Source organism: Cannabis sativa, chromosome 6, assembly GCF_029168945.1.
Source record: "Cannabis sativa cultivar Pink pepper isolate KNU-18-1 chromosome 6, ASM2916894v1, whole genome shotgun sequence".
Classification (NCBI taxonomy): Eukaryota; Viridiplantae; Streptophyta; class Magnoliopsida; order Rosales; family Cannabaceae; genus Cannabis; species Cannabis sativa.
In genome coordinates, this window is record NC_083606.1 from 69901741 (window position 1) to 69907740 (window position 6000).

Consider the following 6000-nt stretch of genomic DNA (forward strand, 5'->3'; position numbering starts at 1 on the left):
ACACCTACATGTATGGTATGGATTTCAAAGTTGCATTATATACGATCATAAATATATGTACATAAATAGTGGGAATTTTCTTGTATATAGACTCCCTAAAGAGTCTTTTTTTCTTCCAATCAAATTATGCCACATCAACTATTAATAGTTGTTTATTATAGAAAATTGCTAAAAGTACTATTGGTGTCTAACACCCTTTCGGTGTCATACTGCTATTGGTATAATTAAGTATTGAGTATCATATAACTTAAAAAAATAACTTTTAAAAAATATTCTATATAAGGTGTTGGGCACCACCACTGCACCAATAGTGAAATTGATACGTATTAGAGTATCTCCAATAGTAGTATTTTTTAAAAGTGTCAAAAACTTTCACACATTTAAAATTATATTATTGTATTTTATTTTTCTTCCACATTATTTTTAGCATTTTTTCTTATAAAATGATCCAATAATAAGCATCTCTAAAAATTATTAAAATACAAATATATTATTATTTAATATATAAATAAACAAATTTTTTTACTTTACGATAAAATAATAAAAAAAAAATAAGGAAGAAAAAATGTAAAAGATGCTATAGTATGACATTCTTTTGTAGCATTCTTTTTGCATTAATTAAAAAATATTAAAAAAGTATCCATGTCATCAAACATAGATGCTCTTAGTCACCACTATTAATGTAGACATTGTCCCACATTGAATAAATAGTAAAATATTGAGTCATATATAATAACATGAGTTACTCCACTCATCACTTAGTTTTGAGATGGAACCCGATGATTCTTAATAAAGGTGCCGTTTGGTAACACTTTTATTTTTTAATTTTTTAATCACAAAATGAAAGTAAAATTTTTGTTTTTAAAAAATTTATTTTTGAAAAAACAAAAATGCGTTCTGTAACCACTTTTATTTTTCAATTTTAAAAACAGAAAATAAAAGTGTGTTCTGTAAAATTCATTTTTATTTTTATTTTTTGATTTTATTTAAGTCGAGTCTAGGTCCGGGGTCGGATTCGGGTTCAAGTCAAAAGCCGAGTTCAGCGCCAGGGCCGTGGGGAGGGGATTTGGGTCCGGGTCTGGTCGTAATCCAAAAAATTGATTAAGAAAAAAAACTGTTTAAAAAAATATTGAAAGTGATTTTTTTTTTTTTTGTTCTTAAAATTTTGATTTCTAATTATAAAATTGAAAAGTAAAAACAGTTTTATAGAACATGTTTTTGAAAAAAAAAATCACTTTTCTACTTTTAAAAACAAAAAACTGATTAAAAAAGTATTACCAAACGCCACCAAAATATTTAATAATAGGTTTGAGTATGTGAACAAAATATTCTTCAAGTGTAGTGCATGCATTGTGGTAGCAGTGTGTTGGACGTGCCACCAACCCAACCCATAGCTAATTCCATATTATTTCAAGCTCGCCACAAGGATTGCTCAGTCAATCTTATTCCATAATCGAAGTTACAACAATGATCTTTGATTCTTGCTACAGCCCAGGTAATCAATGTCAATTCTCAAGATCATACCCTTTCTCTCTCTAGAATGATCTCACTAGCTCGAGCTTTAGCATCTGAAAAAGGATATGAAACTGTCATAACGGTTTGACAGTTTTGGTTTGTTGAGAAATCTTGGATGGTTGACTTTTAAGTTGACTGAGTTATTTATTTGACAGATTGGCATATAGTGAGTTTACAAACAATATTCCACTTGAATTCACTCTTGCAAACCTGATTATATATCCTCTTAGTCCTTGTGGGTCTTATAGCTCGATAGGTGCTTAAAACTTATCCTCCTTTGTCAATTCCTAACAAGCTTGTAGGAAATTAAATTGTGCTTTTACAATTTTGCCCTACACCAACAAAACAAACAAATCAATTTTCCAAGGTCAATTTCGACCTTTCTCTGTTCACTTGACTTTTCAAAGTCAGTCCCCAAAACGGCTTCGTTTTGTCTTTGAACAAAACCAGAAAAGGATTCGAGAACCTTCTCATTCACTCCCTCACTCTCTGATTTGCTCGAAACCCTAGCAGAGAGTTTCTCTCTGAGAAACTCGAACCCTAACCCTAGCAAACCCAAAAATCCAAACACAAACACAACAACAAGATCAGATCTACAATGATCTGATCTAAACACACTCACACACAAAACCAGAAAGATTCAAGTTAGAAAACACCAGATTTTTCCCGAAGTTCACCAATAAAATTGGCTACGTCTCCGTTTGAGCTGCTCCTCAAAGATGAGAGCTCGATTCCACTATATTTTGCTGTTCAGAAGTACATCAATGGAGATTCCAAGCCACAGGTAATTTTCTGACTGGTAATCTCTTATTTAGTACATGTATTTTTTGTGTTTAATCCCTCTCTCTCTCTCAATCTCTAACTCTCTATTGTTTTCTTTGTGCATGTACGAGCTTTTATTCTTCCTTCTTCAAGCTCTCTCACTCTGGATCTTGAAGAATGCCCTCAACCTTGTAGATCTGGTTGTTGATGCAGGTATATATAGATCTAGGGTTTCAGGTTTTGTTTCTGTATTTGTTAGTTAGAGTAGTTACAGAAATTAGTTAGGTGTGGATTAACCAAATCCATTCTAACTAATTTCTGTTAGGGATTATAGAGGCCGAAGGCCAAATTAGAGATTTTGCATGTATTTCCTTTTCTGTCCTTTGTATTAAGTTTAATATCAGTGTAAGTGGAGGTTTACTTCAACAAAGCTCATTCAATGTTTGAACTTGTTAAGAGTGACAATTTTTGGTTTTCATATCAATTGAGTTTTCTTCAATAGACACCTTCTCAATTTTCACCAATTCCTATAAGTAACCTTCTCCCAAATAAAATGACACTTTATCTCCACATGTTTTATCCTATCATGAAACACAAGATTTTTACATAAGGGTATGCAACTCTGGCTATCTAAATACACTGTAAGAGTTCTCTTTTGCATAGGTGTATGCAACTCTAGCAATCAATATTTGCTCAAAACTCTCATGAGATGTGCCAACTCAGGTCTTGCGCATACCATTATAAATACATGACTGATCCAATTACCTTTGAGTAAGGGACATTATTCATTTGTTCAGCTTCCCTCTAACTTGGGACATTGTAGCTTGGATAGCCTTTGTTCAGAGGCGGTCCTGGGCTTAGGCGGGCTAGGCCCGTGCTAAGTCCACACTTTTTGGGGGCTCAAAATAAAAAATAAAAAAAAATTATTAAGCTTTTATTTAAATAAAATTAAGTGTATTGTAAACAAAAAAATTTCATAACTTAGTTAGTTAAGGTGTATGACATATTATACAATGTCATGGGTTTGAATCTCGTAACAATTTTTTTTTTTTAAAAAAAAAAAAATTATATATATTTTGAAGGACCCCAAAATTAAATTTGCCTTAGGCCCATAAATTTTCAGGAGCGGTCCTGCCTGTGTTGACTGGTGATTGGCTGCTTGGTAGGCTTTCATAGAGAATTTATCAATGAGTTTTTTCAATGTAATCTGTCTCATGCAGTATGAGTTCCCCCTTTTCTCTGTTTCTTTTGATGTTCGTTCCAAGAATTTCAATTGCAGCTCCCAAGTCCTTCATCTCAAATTCTCACTACAACAATTATGATTATTAGAGGCGGACCACTCCGCTGGTAATAATTCCATTTTCCGCCGCTAAAGAGTAATACCGGCGGGGTCCGCCGGTAATAATCCGCTGGTAATACCTGGTCGCTAATAACTATTATTAGTGGCGGACTGACACACCCGCCGCTAATAATAGTGTCAGATCATTAAACTCACACTATTATTAGCAGCGGATCAATCCGCCGGTAATACTTTTAAATATAAATTTATAATTTTTTTCTTTAAAATAATAAATATAAATTTAATATTAAATATATTTATGTTTTTTACCATTTTACTTATCAAGAATACTCAAGAGCTAATATTATATAAAATATTTATCTTTAAACATTTATGTATACTAACATTTAAAAAATTACATACAATATAAAAAATGTATACATTCAAACTTTTCCATAACAGAATAAATAATAAGGAGAATTTGATTTTCTATAAGAAAGTTATCTTTCAAATTCTCTATTGCTATATACAAATATAAGATTACAAGAGATACACAAAAGTCTATAAATATACAATTTTTTTTCTTCAAGTCCAGTGCAATGCCTTCTTGATAACATGGAATAAATCACCTGTAGAGAAAGAAAAATTTGAATCAAATTACATTTAGTATGAATATTAAATTTCATCATCATGAAATTTCATTATAATTTTAAAGACAACATTGATTAGAAACCAATAATAAAAATTTAACACTATACAAGAAAATCCCAATAATAATAATTTACACTTCTCTAAATAAAGTTAACTCAAATTTTTTCTTAACAAACCAATAGATGGCCAGAAAAAAAAATTAAGAATACACTATAATCTTTATACAAATTACAAAGTATACAATGAAATAAATTGATCTATATAATATTATGAACATAATAGAAATAATTTTTTATCAAACAGTTGGTGTTCCCTTTTTTTTTTTTTTTGATAAAATTTAAAAGCAAATATAAAAAAAATTACATATATATAAATAAATATATATACAAATATACAAAGATTCATATACCTTCTACAGATTTAATATTGGAGTAATTTTTAATCTTTTGAGCTGCAAATAATTAAGAAAAATTGTGAGATAAAAGAAAAGAAAGAGAAAGTTTAACTAATCTTAAATATACATATGTACCTGAACAATGATGAAGATGAGTCCGGCAGAGGCGGTGGAAATGTCGACAACGGTGGAGGCAGTGGGAATAGTCGTTGTTGTGGTCGAAACGGTGGGCTAGTCGATGATGAACAAGGGGAGGTGAATGAGGGTTTTGATATTGAGGATGAAGAAGGAGAGATGGATGTTTGTAGTCAAAAATTTTAAGGATGAAGAGGGAGACGAAGAGGGAGATAGATAAATAAGGATACTGATATATATATATATATAAAACTATTAGGGGCAGAGGTCCGCTGGTAATAATAGGATCCGCTGGTAATAGTTATTAGCGGCGGACTTCCGCCGGTAATAGTCCGCTGCTAATAAATTTAAATATTATTTAATGTTATTAGCGGCGGACTTCCGCCGGTAATAGTCCGCTGCTAATAAATTTAAAATTTAATACCGGGAAAATTCCCGCACAAAGCAATTCTTTCAATATTATTACTTTTATTTTAAAAAAAAATCATACTATTACCGGCGGATTTAGTCCGCCCCTAATAGTTCCGCCGGTAATAGAACATTTTCTTGTAGTGTCTATATATCTTCAATCAATAGATTCTCTTAGTTTTCAAACTTTGCCTTCTCTTGCTTACTTTGCCTCATCCACATACAATACGAGAGGTATGTGATGTAAAATAGCTTTTAACAAAGACATAAGGTATGTAAAATATGTTCTTTAAATTGGGACTTGTTTGCAAATCTTGAAGCAAAAATGAGTGTGAAGTTGCAGGATTTGTTGACTCAGACTTGCTATAGCTGTGTTGACACAAGAATATATATGTGTTTACAACTCAAGGTAGATGTATGAAACAGTGGCTGCCACAGAGGACATAAAGGAAGCAAAATTGCTCCAAGGACTTACAAGAGAGTTAGGATTTTTAACTCACAAGACTTTGTATAGTAAATTACCACAATCAAAGTGTTACATACACTGTCTAGACTTGTTCAAAATTGGAGAATGGTGTGAAATTATTGTGAAGTGATCTAGCTAGTCACTTAATCTTTACTTGCACAAGTGGTTAGTTATCATTCCTCCCTTATTTTTATTTTCTTGTTAAGTTTATGCTATATTTCTTCGGTAAATAAATTAAATATCAGTTGAAAAAATTTCATTAAGGAATTATTAATCACAACAAAAATAAAAAATTCCATCATCACTTGTATCTCATTATCAGTTCAAAATATAACATATATATATCTATGCTGATACAAATAAGAAACGCTCTTAATTGTATATGTAGTT